The 22495-nt window shown below is 31.4% G+C and overlaps 1 pseudogene; it reads right to left on the bottom strand.

Moving 5' to 3' along the window:
• Positions 1 to 18637: 18637 nt before the first annotated feature.
• Positions 18638 to 21664, bottom strand: LOC139494209 (uncharacterized; annotated as a pseudogene).
• Between the last annotated feature and the right edge of the window lie 831 nt (positions 21665 to 22495).

Genomic DNA, 22495 nt, shown 5'->3' on the forward strand with positions numbered 1-22495 from the left:
TATTAAAAGTAAACTTGAACCAACCACGGTCTTATTAAAAAATGCAACATTTTTCAGTTAATTTTACCACTTTGTTGGATGTTCATTCGGATGTTACCTTTATTGATATTTTTCAGATTTTACTGTCAATTTGACAATTATTTCAATAACTATAATAATGTTACATTAAATCGGTCATTTGATCAAGATAATTTTGTAATATGTATTGACAATTTTATAAGAAGTAAACTTGAACCAACCTTAGCCTTTTTAAAAAATGCAACATTTTTCAGTTAATTTTACCACTTTTTGGTTATTCATTCGGATAATACCTTTATTGATATTTTTCTGATTTTACTGTCGATATGACAATTTTTTTAATAATTGTAATAATGTTACATTAATTCGGTCATTTGATGAAGATAATTTTGTCATATGTACTGACGATTGTTTTAGAAGTAAACTTGAACCAACCACAGCCTTTTAAAAAATGCAAAATTTTTCAGTTAATTTTACCACTTTGTTGGATATTCATTCGGATAATATTTTTATTTTACTGTCAATTTGACAATTTTTTTTACAATAGTAATAATGTTACATTAAATCGGTCATTTGATCAAGATAATTTTGTAATATGTATTGACAATTTTATTAGAAGTAAACTTGAACCAACCTTAGCCTTTTTAAAAAATGCAACATTTTTCAGTGAATTTTACCACTTTTTGGTTATTTATTCGGATAATATCTTTATTGATATTTTTTTGATTTTACTGTCGATATGACAATATTTTTAATAATTGTAATAATGTAACATTAAATCGGTCATTTGATGAAGATAATTTTGTCATATGTACTGACGATTGTTTTAGAAGTAAACTTGAACCAACCACAGCCTTTTAAAAAAAATGCAACATTTTTCAGTGAATTTTACCACTTCGATAATATTTTTATTGATATTTTTTTCAGATTTTGCTGTCAATTTGACAATTTTTTTTAACAATTGTAATAATGTTACAATAAATCGGTCCTTTGAACAGGATAATTTTGTAATATGTATCGACAATTGTATTAAAAGTAAACTTGAACCAACCACGGTCTTATTAAAAAATGCAACATTTTTCAGTTAATTTTACCACTTTGTTGGATGTTCATTCGGATGTTACCTTTATTGATATTTTTCAGATTTTACTGTCAATTTGACAATTATTGCAATAACTATAATAATGTTACATTAAATCGGTCATTTGATCAAGATTATTTTGTAATATGTATTGACAATTTTATCAGAAGTAAACTTGAACCAACCTTAGCCTTTTTAAAAACATGCATAATTTTTCAGTTACTAGTAATTTTACCACTTTTTGGTTATTCATTCGGATAATACCTTTATTGATATTTTTCTGATTTTACTGTCGATATGACAATTTTTTTAATAATTGTAATAATGTTACATTAAGTCGGTCATTTGATGAAGATAATTTTGTCATATGTACTGACGATTGTTTTAGAAGTAAACTTGAACCAACCACAGCCTTTTAAAAAAAAAATGCAATATTTTTCAGTGAATTTTACCACTTTGTTGGATATTCGTTCGGATAATATTTTTATTGATATTTTTTTCAGATTTTACTGTCAATTTGACAATTTTTTTAATAATTGTAATAATGTTACATTAAATCGATCATTTGATGAAGATAATTTTTAATATGTATTGACGATTGTTTCAGAAGTAAACTTGAACCAACCACAGTCTTCTTAAAAAATTGCAACATTTTTCAGTAAATTTTACCACTTTGTTGGATATCCATTCGGATAAAATTTTTATTCATATTTTTTCAGATTTTACTGTCAATTTGACAATTTTTTTAATAATTGTAATAATGTTACATTAAATCGGTCATTTGATGAAGATTATTTTGTAATATGTATTGACGATTGTTTCAGAAGTAAACTTGAACCAACCACAGTCTTCTTAAAAAATTGCAACATTTTTCAGTAAATTTTACCACTTTGTTGGATATTCATTCGGCTAATATTTTTATTGAAATTTTTTCAGATTTTACTGTCAATTTGACAATCTTTTAACAATTGTAATAATGTTCCATTAAATCGGTCATTTGCTCGAGATAATTTTCTAATAGGTATTGACAATTGTATAAGAAGTAAACTTGAACAAACCACAGCCTTTTTAAAAAAATGCATAATTTTTCAGTAAATTTTACCACTTTTTGGATTTTCATTCAAATAATATCTTTATTTTACTGTTAATTTGACAATTTTTTTAACAATTGTAATAATGTTACATTTAATCGGTCATTTGCTCAAGATAATATTCTAATAGGTATTGACAAATGTATTAGAAGTAAGCTTGAACCAACAACAGCCTTTTTAAAAAATTGCAACATTTTCCAGAAGATATTAACACATTTTTGATATTTATTCGGATAATTTCTTTATTGATATTTTTTCAGATTTTACTGTCAATTTGTCAATTTTTAAAACAATTGTAATAATGTTACATTTAATCGGTCATTTGCTCAAGATAATTTTCTAATATGTATTGACGATTGTTTCAGAAGTAAACTTGAACCAACCACAGCCTTTTTTTTTTAAATGAAATTTTTCAGTTAATTTTACCACTTTTTGGATATTCATTCGAATAATATCTTTATTGATATTTTTTCAGATTTTACTGTCAATTTGACAATTTTGTTAACAATTGTAATAATGTTACAATAAATCGGTCATTTGAACAGGATAATTTTGTAATATGTATCGACAATTGTATTAAAAGTAAACTTGAACCAACCACGGTCTTATTAAAAAATGCAACATTTTCCAGTTAATTTTACCACTTTGTTGGATGTTCATTTGGATGTTACCTTTATTGATATTTTTTCAGATTTGACTGTCAATTTGATAATTTTTTTAACAAGTGTAATAATGTTACATTAAATCGGTCATTTGCTCAAGATAATTTTCTAATAGGTATTGACAATTGTATAAGAAGTAAACTTGAACAAACCACAGCCTTTTAAAAAAAAATGCATAATTTTTCAGTAAATTTTACCACTTTTTGGATTTTCATTCAAATAATATCTTTATTTTACTGTCAATTTGACAATTTTTTTAACAATTGTAATAATGTTACATTTAATCGGTCATTTGCTCAAGATTATATTCTAATAGGTATTGACATTTGTATTAGAAGTAAACTTGAACCAACCACAGCCTTTTTAAAAATTTGCAACATTTTGCAGAAGATATTAACACATTTTTGATATTTATTCGGATAATTTCTTTATTGATATTTTTTTCAGATTTAACTGTCAATTTGACAAATTTTTTTAACAATTGTAATAATGTTACATTTAATCGGTCATTTGCTCAAGATGATTTTCTAATATGTATTGACGATTGTTTCAGAAGTAAACTTGAATCAACCACAGACTTCTTAAAAAATTGCAACATTTTTCAGTAAATTTTACAACTTTGTTGGATATTCATTCGGCTAATATTTTTATTGAAATTTTTTCAGATTTTACTGTTAATTTGACAATTTTTTTAACAATTGTAATAATGTTACATTAAATCGGTCATTTGCTCAAGATAATTTTCTAATAGGTATTGACAATTGTATAAGAAGTAAACTTGAACAAACCACAGCCTTTTTAAAAAAATGCATAATTTTTCAGTAAATTTTACCACTTTTTGCATAGATGCCAACCATTACGATTTTTCCGTAGTTTTTCCGATTTTGCGATACAAACTACGCTATTACGGTCAAAGTCGAATAGTTACGGATTCCCAATCATCGCCGTTCAATTTTGTAAATCGCGGATTTTTATCATTACTTTTCCGTCCTGGTCCGGTATTTAGAAAACGACAATGTAATGTTTCCGGTTTCTCGGGAGTTATCAACCTATTGATGGGAACTAACTGACTTCAGAAGAGGAAAACTTGCATTTTATGAAGTAGCTTTCACCATTTCTCTACTTCTCCTTGACAAAACGAAAATGTACGAGTCCAGAACATCTGAACAATTAATGAATGGAATTCATACTAAAATTTGTCGTTCAACATGTTGTCTGAACGACAAATTTTAGTGCACATCATTTTGCAACCACTCGTCAGTAAATTTTATTGGTAAATGCAAGTTTTTGAATGATTACTGAAAACTTTTCAAAAATACGGAAAATTTGATAGTTTGTTACTGATTGTCTCAAAAGGGGTTGGCATCTATGTTTTTGGATTTTCTTTCAAATAATATCTTTATTTTACTGTCAATTTGACAATTTTTTTAACAATTGTAATAATGTTACATTTGATCGGTCATTGGATCAAGATAATTTTGTAATATGTATTGACAATTGTATTAGAAGTAATCTTGAACTAACCACAGCCTTTTTTTTTAAAAATGAAACATTTTTCAGTAAATATTACCACTTTGTTGGATATTCATTCAAATAATATTTTTATTGATATTTTTTCAGATTTTACTGTCAATTTGACAATTTTTTTAACAATTGTAATAATGTTACATTAAATCGATCATTTGATGAAGATAATTTTGTAATATGTATTGACAATTTTATAAGAAGTAAACTTGAACCAACCACAGCCTTTTTAAAAATTTGCAACATTTTGCAGAAGATATTAACACATTTTTGATATTTATTCGGATAATTTCTTTATTGATATTTTTTTCAGATTTTACTGTCAATTTGACAATTTTTTTAACAATTGTAATAATGTTACATTTAATCGGTCATTTGCTCAAGATGATTTTCTAATATGTATTGACGATTGTTTCAGAAGTAAACTTGAATCAACCACAGACTTCTTAAAAAATTGCAACATTTTTCAGTAAATTTTACAACTTTGTTGGATATTCATTCGGCTAATATTTTTATTGAAATTTTTTCAGATTTTACTGTTAATTTGACAATTTTTTTAACAATTGTAATAATGTTACATTAAATCGGTCATTTGCTCAAGATAATTTTCTAATAGGTATTGACAATTGTATAAGAAGTAAACTTGAACAAACCACAGCCTTTTTAAAAAATGCATAATTTTTCAGTAAATTTTACCACTTTTTGGATTTTCTTTCAAATAATATCTTTATTTTACTGTCAATTTGACAATTTTTTTAACAATTGTAATAATGTTACATTTGATCGGTCATTGGATCAAGATAATTTTGTAATATGTATTGACAATTGTATTAGAAGTAATCTTGAACTAACCACAGCCATTTTTTTAAAAATGAAACATTTTTCAGTAAATATTACCACTTTGTTGGATATTCATTCAAATAATATTTTTATTGATATTTTTTCAGATTTTACTGTCAATTTGACAATTTTTTTAACAATTGTAATAATGTTACATTAAATCGATCATTTGATGCAGATAATTTTGTAATATGTATTGACAATTTTATAAGAAGTAAACTTGAACCAACCACAGCCTTTTATTTAAAAAAATGCAACATTTTTTAGTTAATGTTACCACTTTGTTGGATATTCATTTGGATAATATTTTTATTTTACTGTCAATTTGACAATTTTTTTAACAATTGTAATAATGTTACATTTAATCGGTCATTGGATCAAGATAATTTTGTAATATGTATTGACAATTGTATTAGAAGTAATCTTGAACTAACCACAGCCTTTTTTTTAAAAAATGAAACATTTTTCAGTAAATTTTACCACTTTGTTGGATATTCATTCAAATAATATTTTTATTGATATTTTTTCAGATTTAACTGTCAATTTGACAATTTTTTTTAACAATTGTAATAATGTTACATTAAATCGATCATTGGATGAAGATAATTTTGTAATATGTATTGACAATTGTATAAGAAGTAAACTTGAACAAACCACAGCCTTTTTAAAAAAATGCATAATTTTTCAGTAAATTTTACCACTTTTTGGATTTTCATTCAAATAATATCTTTATTTTACTGTCAATTTGACAATGTTTTTAACAATTGTAATAATGTTACATTTAATCGGTCATTTGCTCAAGATAATATTCTAATAGGTATTGACAATTGTATTAGAAGTAAGCTTGAACCAACCACAGCCTTTTTAAAAAATTGCAACATTTTGCAGAAGATATTAACACATTTTTGATATTTATTCGGATAATTTCTTTATTGATATTTTTTCAGATTTTACTGTCAATTTGACAATTTTTTTAACAATTGTAATAATGTTACATTTAATCGATCATTTGCTCAAGATAATTTTCTAATGTGTATTGACGATTGTTTCAGAAGTAAACTTGAATCAACCACAGTCTTTAAAAAAATTGCAACATTTTTCAGTAAATTTTACCACTTTGTTGGATATTCATTCGGCTAATATTTTTATTGAAATTTTTTCCGATTTTACTGACAATTTGACAATTTTTTTAACAATTGTAATAATGTTACATTAAATCGGTCATTTGCTCAAGATAATTTTCTTATAGGTATTGACAATGGTATAAGAAGTAAACTTGAACAAACCACAGCCTTTTTAAAAAAAATGCATAATTTTTCAGTAAATTTTACCACTTTTTGGATTTTCATTCAAATAATATCTTTATTTTACTGTCAATTTGACAATTTTTTTAACAATTGTAATAATGTTACATTTAATCGGTCATTGGATCAAGATAATTTTGTAATATGTATTGACAATTGTATTAGAAGAAATCTTGAACTAACCACAGCCTTTTTTAAAAAATGCATAGATGCCAACCCCTTTTGAGACAATCAGTAACAAACTATCAAATTTTCCGTATTTTTGAAAAGTTTTCAGTAATCATTCAAAAACTTGCATTTACCAATAAAATTTACTGACGAGTGGTTGCAAAATGATGTGCACTAAAATTTGTCGTTCAGACAACATGTTGAACGACAAATTTTAGTATGAATTCCATTCATTAATTGTTCAGATGTTCTGGACTCGTACATTTTCGTTTTGTCAAGGAGAAGTAGAGAAATGGTGAAAGCTACTTCATAAAATGCAAGTTTTCCTCTTCTGAAGTCAGTTAGTTCCCATCAATAGGTTGATAACTCCCGAGAAACCGGAAACATTACATTGTCGTTTTCTAAATACCGGACCAGGACGGAAAAGTAATGATAAAAATCCGCGATTTACAAAATTGAACGGCGATGATTGGGAATCCGTAACTATTCGACTTTGACCGTAATAGCGTAGTTTGTATCGCAAAATCGGAAAAACTACGGAAAAATCGTAATGGTTGGCATCTATGAAATTTATGGCTGTCTTGAACACTGTAACTGTTTATCTCATGAGTTGTCCGATTGCTATGCCAAATGGGCTCGGTTTTCTACAGGTCGACTTTGGGCACCACCTCGCTGTCCGCCTCTGCCCCTTCCACGTCTTCCTCTTCCCCAACCTCTACCTCAGGCGCGACTACCCCTTCCTCTTACATCTTGCTCAATAGGACTATTCTAACTTTGTGAACGTGATGTACCTCTCGAATGGTCGGAATTCTATAATTGTTATAAATTACGCAAACATTCATTACACAATTGGGATGTTTCCTTTTTAATTGTTGAAAACCACGTTTGTGTTATGCATATTTAAAGCAAGATCTTAAATGTCAAGATAAAAGCCGTATATTGTAAAGGGCCAGCTGAAAGACGCCTCCTTGCTGACAATGCTTCTTTATATATTAAAAGAGATTACCTAAGCCGTATTCGGCACAACTTTTTTGAAATTTGGATCCTCAGTGCTCTTCAACTTCGTACTTGTTTAGCTTTATAAATAATTTTACGCGTCTGCCATACTTATATATAATATACCTTTGAAAACTATATAGATTCTATGATGATTTTATTTGTATCACAATGCCATGTGAACATGTTAGATAGTTAAGTGTGTCATTGGTAATGACATCACATATCCTTTTTTATACATTGAGGTTTACAAACTAAAATGAACGTCATTGAATTATCATAGTTGAAGATAAACCTCCTCCACTTGTATGTAAGGTATGTGCTTCAAGAAATTGCAATTTTACCTCAGTTTCTGATATTCTCGCTCTTTTCAATGGGACAGCATTGTCATGAGTATCTTCATAAGTCTAGTCCCTCATGTGTAAATAAGCTCATTATAAATACTAGGACTAAATTTAGTATACGCCAGACGCGCGTTTCGTCTTCAAAAGACTCATCACAATCTATAATACTAAAATTACGAGGTCCAATTTGTCAGCCTTCATCACGTAAAAACGACGAATCAAAGAATTCAACTTTATATATAACTAATATAGTACTAAGGTGTAGATTAAAAATTACACCACTCCAGGCCCTTTTGTTTTCCACGTAATTAATATTGCCAATAATTAAGAAGTTCCGGGTCGAGTCCGATACCGATAGTATATTCACCTGTTACCTATTACCTTATCTGTACGTTCCTCATCTGACAGGCGCACCAACACACGGTGTATGCAGGATTAATATGCTTTATACACGGGTCATAATCACAGGGTTGACACTACTAAATTGTCGAATTGTTACCTATTGTAGTATTTTAATCAGTAAGACTTTCTAAGATAACAATACGAATACTAAAAATTTGGACTTAAAAAAGGCGTATAGGTACAGTTTTCAATTTGTTAGCGGGCATGACGTAAAACAGCGAATCAAAGAATTCAACTTTATTTATAACTAATATAAGACAATGCTGTTGATTAAAAAATACTCCATTCCAGGACCTTTTGTTTTCCAAATAATTAATATTACCAATAATTGATAAGTTCCAGTTCGACGGGTTCAAACAGAAAGATTTAAAAGCAGAGAATACTGTGTATCTTATAATCGGCATGACTTTATCAGATGACAATACTAATACTAAAATAATGCTTGCGCATAGTTATATACTTTAATTCAGTCACGGACCCGCGATATCACGGGTGTGTTCTAGTTAAATGTTAAAAAGATATAGTTTATGGATTGAAAGAGATTAATTTCAACTTATTTGACATAAATTGAAGACTTCAGATTAAAGATGCAAAAATATTTTATGATTGGCGAGGTTGAAACACATACTCGCATTAAATATTTTTTCTAGCCATTCAGCCTAACCATCACACCATCAGCTCATACATGAAATATGGTTTAAAGTAATATTTATACATTAGACATATTGTAATTAAAAAAAACAATTCCTAAAACTATAATGGGGCTCAGTCAAACACGACATAATAATGTTAAAAGCAATACGTCAATAATAGAAGAAACAAAATCTACTTACGCTTCTTGTGTTCTAGGCAGAGAATGAGAGGCAGAATGTGTCTGTAAAAAATGAAGGAATGTAAAGAAATGTTACAGTTAAAACTTATGTATATAAAGTTTAATTTACATCTTGTTACTAAAAAAACCCACCACCGGACCGTAATAGTCAACAATGAGAATTTTGATCAATCTGTTTAATGAAAAGTGTAAATACAAAATACAAGAAAGTATAAGATGTATCTATGCGTATGACATTACGGAACATTCGAACATTCGAATAGAATTTATCCAAATATATACATACGTCTTAAACTATAGTATCCATTTTAGAAACATTCGAAAATTAATCAAGATATGCAATTCATATTTTTCATATCAAATAGATTTTATTAAAAAGTCGAACACACAATCAATACTTTGCTTTAAATAGTGACCTTATTAAACATACAGAAAACTCCATCCGTTTAATAATTACACTGACTTTCAGACATAATTTGTTAACTTACGGGGGTCTTCCGGCACCCATGCTTTGAACTTCTACCAGGCGAGATTGTTGGAGCTGAGTTTGTCTGAAAAAAAAGAAAGAAAAAAATGTTTCCTAAAACCAAAATTAAATGTATATAGGGCTAAGTCAAACATAAAGGCATAAATAAATTGTTAAAAAAAAAATATAGTGTCTGGTTTGAAATATATTAATTTCACCCAATTGACAAGAATTGAAGACGAATAGCCTGGATTGAAAATGCACAAAAAGCTAGGACTGAAGTGAAAAATATTCAGGTTTGCCACATTTTTTTTCTCCATCAACTAATTCATACATGTTCTAAAAGTTTTTTCAGCTGTCATACCTTTTAGTATGTTGGGCTATGTACGAGGGTTCGATTCCCTCCCTGAGCTTAAAATTTAAATTCATGCTGGTGCAAAGAGGGTAAATTGCTCAGTGACCCCGCATAGTCCATCATGCTTCCAGGATTCATTTTATATGTTTTGTTTTTCTTATGAACTAATTTTTTTATGTTGTATATCTCTGCTAGATTTGTTTCCCTGTGGACACTTGTCATTTGTTTCCTCTCTGAACCTGCAGTTTTGTGTTTATACAAGTTCATATTCTATTTCATGTGCAATGTGAAATTTGAAATTCTATTTTTTTTTTTGGCAAAAAATAAATTTACTTGACAATGGATGCCACCTGAAAGTCAAAGACAACAAAAAACGTTTTTCCATCTTTAAAATTTATTTCATAATCATGATAGATGCAGTTTATTTATTTCAACAACACAACAATCTTATTTGACAATATCTATAAAAACATGATATAAAGAGAAAGAAAAATCATGAATTTGTGTAATTTTTCCAAAGTATTAATATCAAGGTCAACAAAGGACAAATCAGCTATTAAACTTTTTAACAGAGAAGATGATTTTGTATCCAAGGAAAAAGAGAAAAATAAGCCTCAATATAACACCTGAGAATTATAATATATTCATGCACAGATATTCAAAAATGCAATTGAAAGTTTTTCGGAAGAAGGTAGTTTTACACAACTAAAAACAAATACTAAAATAAAAATGGAGAGAGAGAAAAATTTATAAAACATTTCGATTTGCTACACTGGACAAAACTTGAACATGCAGAAAAAAAGAACATCAGCTCGAAGATTGTTTGGTTTGTACTTCGAAACATTCAGAGGAATCCTCCCTTCACACTTTCTCAAAACAAATGAAATCAATAAATGAAGTCAGTTATAACTTGGTCTCAAGCATCAAATCAATATCTAACAGAGTCTGCAGCAAATATTGCCAAATCAGTCGTACATACATTAAATCCTGTATTCACAAGAGAGTTTCAGACAACATTTGAAGATTCTATGACCGAATCACTCAACCTATAACCTAGAAAGACTCCTCAAGAAAAAAAAAAATCAAATTCTTACAGAAAATACAAGATCAATAAACAAAGCTATTCAGACTGAAAATGAAGATGTGAAAAAAATTCTATCATCCGGAAAACAATATGCTCAGCATGAAAGGGAAAGAAAACTGTACTTTATAAGTAAACCAAAGGCAAAAAAAAACATGATTGTAAGAGTAAGAAAGGAGATGGAAGGCATCTGTAAACCAAAAAAATACCATGGAAACTTCGATAACTATATTTTTTAAAAAGGAGAAATTTCTGGAGGAGATTTCATCAGTATCTGCTGGCAGTGATGTTAACTTGTCAGCTTTAGCCAGAAAGTTTGATGTTAAAACCATTAAAAATCAGGTTCCCACTAACATAGGTCAAGTTTTGATGATGTTCGCAAAATCCAAAGGCATTAATGTTTACCAATTTAATACCCAATCAAGGGTAAGTGGGCGTGACTACATAAGAAGGGTCAAAAGGGCAAAGAAAAAAATTATTAAAAACTAAAGTCACCATGCCGCTTCCGCGATCAGCAAAAAGCCTGAGAGCAGTAGTGAAATCACAAGTTAATGACGGCATAATAAAAATTGGTAGGCCAATAGCCCCAAAAGCATTCTCAAGTAATACAGTTACCAAAGAGGGCACACTTTCTATAAAAAAAAGTAGTTGTTTTCGGTAGAAAATACCGTTGCATGAAATACTTACAAATGAAAATGAAAGAATAGAAAAAGCAGGTATACTGAGATTAAACCAGGACAGTTATTACAATGAAATGGACAAAGAAAAAATAATAAATATACTTAAAGAACTGAATCAAGACGACACTGAAGGCAACACTGAATTTTTAAGAAACAAATTAAAAACAATTGAAACAACGAGACAAATAAAAGTTTGGCATGACCACTCTTGCATACTGAACCACACCTACATCAATTTCATGATTAATTATGTATATGACCGTGCCAACTTTCTGACAGACGAGGAGTTCCAAAAACATAATCCAACATTATCCCGAATTGATTGCCAGAAAATTGTGGAAAAGCCACAACTGTATATACTTGGGCAGTCAGGTACGATAGTAAAACATGAATGTGAACATATTATAAATAAAGGTAGATTGGGGTACTAAATTCATTTTGATTGCAAATAAATAGTTTCGACTAGTTCTTCCATAACCATTTCACCATGTTTGGCCAAGTTTTCAGATAAAATATTTTTTTGAACTTATTACCAGAAATATACACTTCAATTAATTTACATTGTTTGATATATATAGACACATCCATTAACTCTCATTAACTATCCTCAACTCTCCCGCATCTCAACATTTACGAGTATACTACTGTTGCCTTTATTTACCAACTTTTATTATCGTGAAGGCCTTCACTACGTTCATCACTTTCTCACACATAAAATCGTCATTCATTCCCAGACCACACAACTATAGAGACAGAATATAAACAAACAGAGACATAAATTATACGGCTTCTGATTATAAATGATTACAGTTAAAACACAGCTGCATCAGACATCAAATTTAATGGTCAATCAGACAGTCTGCTAAAGTTCACTAAAGCAATAAATTTACAAATACTTAAAACTCTTTACAATAGAAAATCAATGTGGGCAATTAAATACCGATCTTAGATAAGATATAAATGTACAAAGTTTCACCCTATGACAGCTTCAAACTAGCTTTAATTCTCCATGATGGTTTTGAGGCATATAGAGATACAGCTGTTGGTGAGAATTCAAAACTATTTTCAAGTACATTATCAGTAGGAGAGACATACAATTTTAAGAATATTCTTGCAAAACAAGCTTATCAACGATTTGAGACTATAGAATTAAAATTTAGGTTGACATCAAAGACAGTAATATCTGCTTCAATTGAAAAAAAAAAAAAAAAAAAAAACAAACCCAAATGTAAAATCAATAGCTGAGGCAAAGACATTGCCACTTTTTTTCATTTTTTCAATGTGCTGTTACATTTAGAGACAAAGAACTCAACAAAAATGTTTCACTAAAAATTAATGTCTATTGTCGATGAAACTGGAAACACAGTTTTAAAGGTCTGGAATAAAGATATTTTTGCCACCTTTCATAAAACATTATCCAGATAGAATCATTCAAAGATTCATTATATTTTAATTTCAATGACACCAGTGATTTAGTTATATTAAATGAAAGTGGGTCCATAAACACCGACAGTATAAATGATGTAGAAGAGAAGTTGGACTCTATGGATATAAAGTCCTGTATTGATTCCAAAGATAATATCATTACAATTGATTTAAAGGCAAAAATCAAAAATGTAGCAAGAAGAAATTATACCTACAGAACATTGATTGATTGATTGTTGGTTGCTTAACGTCCAGTGGCAAATATTTCATGCATATTCAGGACGAGAACAAGTTCACAATAAATACAATAGGTAGGTTGTTGTAATAGGATCTAGGATGATGGTCGGGGAAATTTGGACTGCCACTGGAAAATGAGGGTATATTGGAGAGGGACAGAAATTTTGCCTTGCAACCAGGCCACCTACGGACCCCTCAAAGAGTTGTTGCAAGGCTTCTTAACGTGCAAAGAGCGTGGCACTCTCTTTACACGAGGCATCGGATTTAACGTCCCCTTCTGACGGACGTGACTGCGAACTTGATACATCCCGCACAGCCAAACGGACGCCCCACTTCAGCAAGCGTTTTACTACCGGTCGGGAGAAGACCAAGTGACCATAGTTCTATACCCCAGTCACCCTTGGGGTACCTACAGAACATGCATTTAGAAAAATCATCAATAACCTTTAACAAGTAACGACGGATGTTACAAATGTAAAGTATGCAACAAAACCTATACAATAACCGATTGTCAGACATGTCTGGAGATTGATTGATTGGTGGTTGCTTAACGTCCAGTGACAAATATTTCATGCATATTCAGGACGAGAACAAGTTCACAATAAATACAATAGGTAGGTATTGGGATGATGGTTGGGGAAATTTGGACTGCCATTGGAAAATGAGAGTATTTCGGATAGGGACAGAAATTTTGCCTTGCAACAGGCCACCTACGGACCCCTCAGAGTTGTTGCAAGGGTTCTTAACGTGCAAAGAGCGTAGCACTCTCTTTACACGAGGCATCGGATTTAACGTCCCCAATCTGCCGGACGTGACTGCGAACTTGATACATCCCGCACAGCCAAACGGACTCCCCACTACGGCAAGCGTTTTACTGCCGGTCGGAAGAAGACCAAGTGACCATATTTCTATATTCTATTTCTAAACTTATATTTCTATTCCCCAGTTACCCTTGGGGGTCATGTCTGGAGAAGGTTGCACAACCTTTTTTCTGAAACTGCTGAAATTCTCCTTGGAGTTGACAAAGAGACATTTTGTAAAGCTACTGAAGAACAAAATTGTGTTGCCAATAACCTAAAATCGAAACCAAAAGAGCTGAAATTTAGAGTAAAATTTGAAAGAAATTCAAGATCCCCAAGGGTGACTGGGGTATAGAAATATGGTCACTTGGTCTTCTCCCGACCGGCAGTAAAACGCTTGCCGAAGTGGGGCGTCCGTTTGGCTGTGCGGGATGTATCAAGTTCGCAGTCACGTCCGGTCAGAAGGGGGACGTTAAATCCGCTGCCTCGTGTAAAGAGAGTGCCACGCTCTTTGCACGTTAAGAACCCTTGCAACAACTCTTTGAGGGGTCCGTAGGTGGCCTGTTGCAAGGCAAAATTTCTGTCCCTATCCAATATACCCTCCTTTTCCGGTGGCAGTCCAAATTTCTCCAACCCAGATGGCCTCTATTGTATCAGCCTACCTATTGTATTTATTGTGAACTTGTTCTCGTCCTGAATATGCATGAAATATTTGCCACTGGACGTTAAGCAACCAACAATCAATCAATCAATCAAAATCACCAACTGGCAAGAACATGACCTGCATTGCTATATTGTAAATTAACTCAAAAAAGTTAAAGAAAATAACAACTAACATGACCAATAATCCTATCAAACTAGGAAAAATATCAAAAATTCAAATATCAAGTTGAAGAAGAAAATAAGTTAAATTAAATAAAATAGGCTCTCCAACCCGTTTGCCGTGGGTTGCTACCCGTGTCGGTGGTTGACGAGATCCTTGTGGATGAGGGCTATAGCTGACAAATAATGAATGTTCCCTTAGCTGTATTTGGCAAAACTTTTAGGAATTTTGGTTCTCAATGCTCTTCGACTTCGTACTTTATTTGGTATTTTTAACTTTTTTGGATTCGAGCGTCATTAATGAGTCTTTTGTAGATGAAACGCGCGTCTGGCGTATATACTAAATTTAGTCCTGGTATCTATGATGAGTTTAAATTACGGGTAGAATTTTAATACATAGATTAATAAAATCGTATAAGATAAGCAAAATGAGTATGTTAAATTTGATGTATGCCTTTTAGTGCTTCTTCGTTACATTTGTTATTTTTATAGTGATTTAGATGATAACACAATGTTGACTGCTGTACCCCTATTTTTGACATTTGTACTCTCCGAGTATGTTTGTTTTGTTCACGCATCGTTGACAATGTAATGGAACTTGATACGACTGTCATACAAGTGAGAGGTTTAGCTAGCTATAAAACCAGGTACAATCGACCATTTTCTACATTAGAAAATGCATGTACCAAGTCAGGAATATGACAGTTGTTATCCATTCGTTTGATTTGTTTGGACTTTTGAATTTGCCTTTTGATTTTAGACTTTCCTTTTTGAATATTCCTCGGAGTCCTGTATTTTGTGCTTTTACTTTTTAGAAGGCCCTCAGGTCGGAAGTCGCCTCTAAAAAGCCCAGTGGTCGCAGGTCGTTTTAGTGCCCAATGATATGCTATGTAGTATTGTTTAATTGCTGCATGATGCATCATTACTATTTGAATACTAGTTGTATGGGCCGTTTCCAATTACTGTAATTAAGTCTGTGCTAATAATAAAATATTTGTATTTTGTTAACTTAGCTGTATTCGGCAAAACTTTTAGGAATGTTTGATCCTCAATGCTCTTCAACTTCGTACTTTATTTGGCCTTTAATAACATTTTTTATTCGAGCGTCACTGATGAGTCTTTTGTAGACAAAAGCGCGTCTGGCGTAAACCTGGTATCTATGACGGGTTTATTTACAGAACAATAGGTGACAAATATTTTTAACTACGAAACACAGGTAACGGAAAAATAATTGTCGTTCATAGTATGTAAACGTGTATGTTATACACAAGAAAATGCCTGAACCTTAGTTGTACATTCGTTTGGTATGTTAAAGACAATAAAAACCAAGCTTTTCAGTTTGCTAAGGGTCTTTCCGAATTAAATTTTACTCGGAATTCAGTGTAATATTGAGGCTGCTTTCTACAGTATTTTCTTGACATCGCATCGACGTGTTTTCTTTAGTTTGGGCTTTATCCACCGGCTGGGATGAAGGTGATTAAAATCGTACTGCAATTTCGGGTTGGATTGAAATATATAATGGGCTATTTTCATTAATCACCATGTCAAGATCTTGGTTATACTTTAAAAACACTATAAAGCGGCGGGTTACGCTAATGTCCTGACAATGTCCTGACAGCAATGGAAATGCTAAATTTTGTTTTATTAATGAAAGGATTTACTTGAAATTTGGAATAAAGCAAGATGAGAAGTTATAATTTATAAATAAAATAATTAAAAAAAATAAACAATATTTATATGAGTTAGAAAACTTGACCTGACCAATACGACTTTGAAACTACTAATGCATTAAAATATAATCATGATATCTTTGATCACTATTGGATCTTAAACAGCAAAGGTATTATAGCGAATCATTTTACATCCAACGGAGTGAATCATGATAAAAGTTCGTAAATAATGGAGAATTTTACTATCTTCAGATACAAGTCTTGGAGGAAGACATCGCTGTTCATGGTTATAAAGTATGCATACATTCCCATCCATTTTGTCTTACAGTTGATAATCAACATACAATCTGCACAAGTCGTCATTATCTTCATGGACGTCAAATCTAAAATGAGACAAAGCGCCATAAATATGACACCCTTTTCTATTCATCATTCTTGAGTTACCACCCCTTCTTCCCTGTTGGCTATAGTATGACCTTGGTGGTGCCGAGTTGGGAAAACAAAGTTGCCAGGTATGCATTTTTTTTAACTATTCGTACCAGCATTGCTGTATATCTACAGCCACATTAATAAGTAAGAAAAATGAGTTGTAACCAACACAGAAATATCATTCCTCAGCTGTATGTTTTTTTTTTATCACTTTTGTACATAGATCATTGGTTCACATCTGCCATAGCCAATTCCAACAATATCTGGTTAAGAAAGAATATCTTTTATTTTTTCTGTTTCTTCTTTCCTAAGACGGTGTCCATCTGTGATTCACTTGCCTTGCATAAATTATTTGCATGTTCATAGGGACATTTCTTTTTCATACATTAATGCCTCTTTTACAACAACGTCCAACATGTAGTCATTAGCAATCCTGACAAAAAATAAAACACAATGATTACTGATTTGTCACAGTAACTTCTTCCTTCTAAAGAAAAAAAACCACTTTCTTTTGGCTACAGCCAACACAACTCCAAGCTGAAAACATACAATTCAGTACATGTGGTATTATTGCCAATGGAACAAGTCTACACAAGAGAAAAACAGAAAGAGCTTAACAACTGAAGGTCACAATACAGGCTACAAGATTGAATATAACCCATGCATATATAGTGTGATGTAAAAAGGTCCAGAAATGACAATTGTAAAACAATTCAAACAAGCTGATTTGCACACATCAACAATGATAAATGCCAATGTTTTTATTTACATCAAGATGTTATTAAGAAGGCCTTTAATGACATATATTATAATCCCCCCTTCCCCCACAATGAATTCTAAACATCATTTTGTATTGACAAATAACATCTTCGTGTAAAATGTTATGGTTGCTTTCTTTGAGCCATTCATAGTGCAATATTGCCAGTATTTAGTATAGTCCCAATGTTCAATGTCATATCCCAGAAGGATTCCACACTGAAAGGCTGACGCAATTTTTTGAAGGTGTAAGGTTTGCAAATACAAACATTCAGTGCTTTCGATGGATCTTCATCCTCGAGTTTATGCTCGACTGAACATATAGTTGCTTCCATCGCATTTATATGCAGTCCGAAGATCCAACCTGATTGGTAAGGCAATCTGGATAATAGTTGTTTGATAAGATCTGAGATACCATCCGTGCAACCTTTTTTCACAGAAATAACCAGCTTTGTTTGCATTCTTGTGTCCATTTGTGGCCAATGGAAAACGAGAACGTCTAAAGTGGAGAAATGTTTTTTGGGCTCAGAACTGTCACTGGATGTAATTTCTTCTTGGGAAATGTTTGTTTTCTTGCTGGCACGGCGAGTTACTGGGGTTTGTTGGGTAACAGGGATAACATCTCTTTGTATCCTTTCTGGTGTAGAGTCTTCTTCAGATGATGAATCCCTTGAGCAGATTTTTAAATATTAATGAGGTTGCAAAGAATGTCATGTGGGATGAGGACCCTGTTTGAATGACTTCCAATAAGTTGAGTTGAGATAGGGTGATAATTTTTTTGACTAGCGATTTCACAGCTTCTTTTCCATTCGAATCATCCATGTTGAATAGAAAGGCCCTCAAAAGTTTTCGGGATAATCCAACAAGCTCCATTTCTGGAAGTAAAATGAGAAAATGTATAAATCAACAAATTATTTTGAAATTAAATTGTTGTGCGAGATGTTTTGAAAAAACACTACACAAATGTCAACAATTATTTTTCCAATATGAATCGGGGTCTGGTACACAAATGTAAAGAGTTACACAAAGTGATTTCTGTAAAGAGTTTTAAAATCTATTTAAAATAGTTCGCATCAGCAGAAAAGAAAGGAAACACGTAAGTATTCAAAACAGATTCACACATGGGTTCACAGAGTTCACCATAAATGCTATGACCGTATTACTCAATAATTATGTCCAAGGAAGAGCACTGGTCTTGATGATATTGGGCCTGGATTATGTTTCAATGTTATTACGCGTTTCGGTCGGTTCACTTATTTTTGGGGGTGGCTGATGCAATGACTATGTAATTAAATGTAAATAATGTAATTATGGGTCACTTATGACCCCCTTTTCTTAAAAAAAAAATGTTAGAATTTTATCATAGTACATGTTCTAAATTGATCTGCACTTTGTTCTGACAGAGTAAACTGCAAATGACATGTAATATCTTTGAAGCCATGGGTTCATCATGGGTTACCTAATCCTAACTCAAGCAAGACAGATACTCCATTTGTGACCGATACTTACCTTTGCTATGGACATTAGGGATATCACAGCAGTCATTATGTCCTTCATACAAGTATTTCAGTGGTTTTAATGTGGACTCGATCTGATCATTGTTGTTTTCTAGCAACTCTCTCAGTCTACAGTTCTTATATAAGTTAATGGCAGCTGAACATTCTATTTCTGTTCCAAACAGTTTGTACTTCACATTAGAAAAATCAGATGGGCTCGGCATTTGCTTGCTGCTTCCAATGGAAGTAATTGTGACTGTCTGTAGGTCTTCTTTGTTGGATCCCCATTTCTGAAATGAAATGATCAAAAGTATAAATGGACAATTCCCTGCAAAATAAGGCACTGTTGAAGCAATGGGGATTGGATCCCCATGTTAAACAATGGGGATTTTTCTGTACTTGTACTTGTTTGCCGACGACACGAAAATATACAGAATGATAAAATGGTGTAGAATTTTACAATTTATATCATACACATACCTGTGCTTCGTGGAGTTTGTAGATGAGAGGCTCCTTCATCTCAAACAGTAAGACAAAGTTCTTCAACAGAGGAAATACTGATGAGTAAAGTCCCATAACCATCTTTTATAATGATCTCTCTGTAAAAATCTTATTAATGATTCTATCTTTTCTGTCTCTGCCCTCTTTTGTTAGCTGTTTCTGAGTAAGGTCCTAGAAAAAATATAGTCTGACCTCAAAATACTTTTAAAGGATCTCAAAATACATACATTTACAATAGATACACATTTCATTTCATCAAATGAAAATAATATAATTGATAAAAAATGTTTATTTTGAAAATACATCATTTTGGTCTATTTATAATTGTAGTTAATTGCTAAAATATAAATAAAGATATCCCAATATTAACTCTTTTGATCAAAGAATTCTAAGAAAAGATTGAATGAGCATCTCATAATAATCAAGTTTCCTGACTATATTGGCATAGAAATGAAACATTACTCACCAAAAGACTATGGATCAGAAGTTAGGGAAGGATCATGCTGAACTGAAAATAAAATTGTTAAATTAAACAAACATGCTCAACAGAAAAAAATTACTTAAAAACAACAACATGCTGCACTTCTAATCAAAACAATATGCATCACTGAAAATAAAATTATTAAATCAATCATTAATTAATGCTGCATTTAAATTAAAATGGCTAAATTAATTATCATGCACATAAACAAACAAGTACTGTTAAAAGTTAATATCATGCGACTGATGCAGTTTTAAATTACTTTGTATGTAGTTGAAAAAATTAAAATGTTGAACAATTGAAACAAAAAACTATTGCATTAACTGTAATACCTTTCTAATTTCTGATATTCTTTCTCTAGAAGAATATGATACTCCTAGCCTGTGGTACACTTCTACAATTGTAGGTAGAAACTTGACTCTCTCTGATTCTATCAGTAGGGGGAAATAGAACACTGTCAATGCATCAAAGAGTCTTAAAGTGTCTAAGGTTACATCATATACTGATAGCCATCTATGACTGACATATCTCTGTGGCAATGTATACTTAATGTTAAGCATTATGCAAATCTCTTGAAACATCTCTCTAAGATCTGGTGACCACTTGCAGTCGCTGAACAAGTCATAATAAAGAAGTTCAATGAAGGACTTGAATGGCTTACATAATGCCTTTGCTGCATTGTGCACATGATGACACACATCCCCATCAACATCTAACAAATGAGGTGCCTTTTCCGTCCTTATCCTGGTTTCAAGTCCTGATTTGGACCCACGCATCACATTGCAGGAGTCCATCAAAACAGACATTAGATTTGTCCATGGTATACTGTTTTCTTCCATGAGTGTTACCAATTTCTTAAACAGTGCAACCTACTTATTGTATTTATTGTGAACTTGTTCTCGTCCTGAATATGCATGAAATATTTGCCACTGGACGTTAAGCAACCAACAATCAATCAATCTTAAACAGTGATTCAGTATTAACTTTAATACATGTCACTGATTTAAAGTGATGAATGACAACTTCATTTTTCACTGAACAGAAATAGCTAACAAGAATTGTCAGCACCTTCTGAAAATTTGAACTGGTTGATTCATCCATGTTTAGTGAAAACTGGTTCGACCTCATTTCCTCTATCACAATATCTTGGAATGTTTTTCCTACACCAAACCTAGTTTTGTAAGAAGCAGTTGTTCTGTTCATAGACGGAAAAAAATATTACAGTCATTCCTCAATTAGTTTAGGTAAAGCTTTCACATCAGACTCAGATGATGGGCTTGATATAAATGAGCTCCAGCATGATGCCAAAAAAACGGCCACTGAAAATATTCTGTCTATGAGGAATTGCAATGCCAGTACTAAAGCAGACTCACCAACAGAATCTGACAAAATCGTAAATAATATTCAACGAACTAATTTGCCTAGTAACACAATGTCTAACTCAACTAACAGTGCTTCCAAACTTACACCACAAATGATTAATGCTACCTCTGGTCCCTGTACACAAACACAAACTTCAGCTGTTACCTATGCACTTATCGTAAAACGACAAAAATACTATTTATACTTTCGCTTGCTAGGCGCTAAATTCCGAGGGGTTGAGAAAATTTGTTTGATTTTGAATCTAAACAATAATATACTGAATTCTTCAAAAAAAATGTGTGAATTCTTAAAATCAAAAATAGATATTAAAATGACTAGAAATCTTTTCTTTGACTAAATTATTATTATCAAAAATGAAACAGAAAAATGAATGACATACAATTTACTCACAATGTTTAATCAATGAATATAAATCAAATCTAATCTAATCAAATACATTTAATTGTCAATTAAAGACGCCCATTACAGGCAGAATAATTACAAGTTAAATTTGGTACAAATGATTACAAAATGATTACAATTATTTGAATACAATTAAATCATTGATTACAACAAGGATTTGTATTGAAAGACTATATATAATAAATCCTTGATTACAACGAAGAGAAATGAAAAAACACTAATGTATATTTATAAAATGTATCATGTTTC

This window comes from Mytilus edulis, chromosome 11 (genome assembly GCF_963676685.1).
Source record: "Mytilus edulis chromosome 11, xbMytEdul2.2, whole genome shotgun sequence".
NCBI lineage: Eukaryota > Metazoa > Mollusca > Bivalvia > Mytilida > Mytilidae > Mytilus > Mytilus edulis.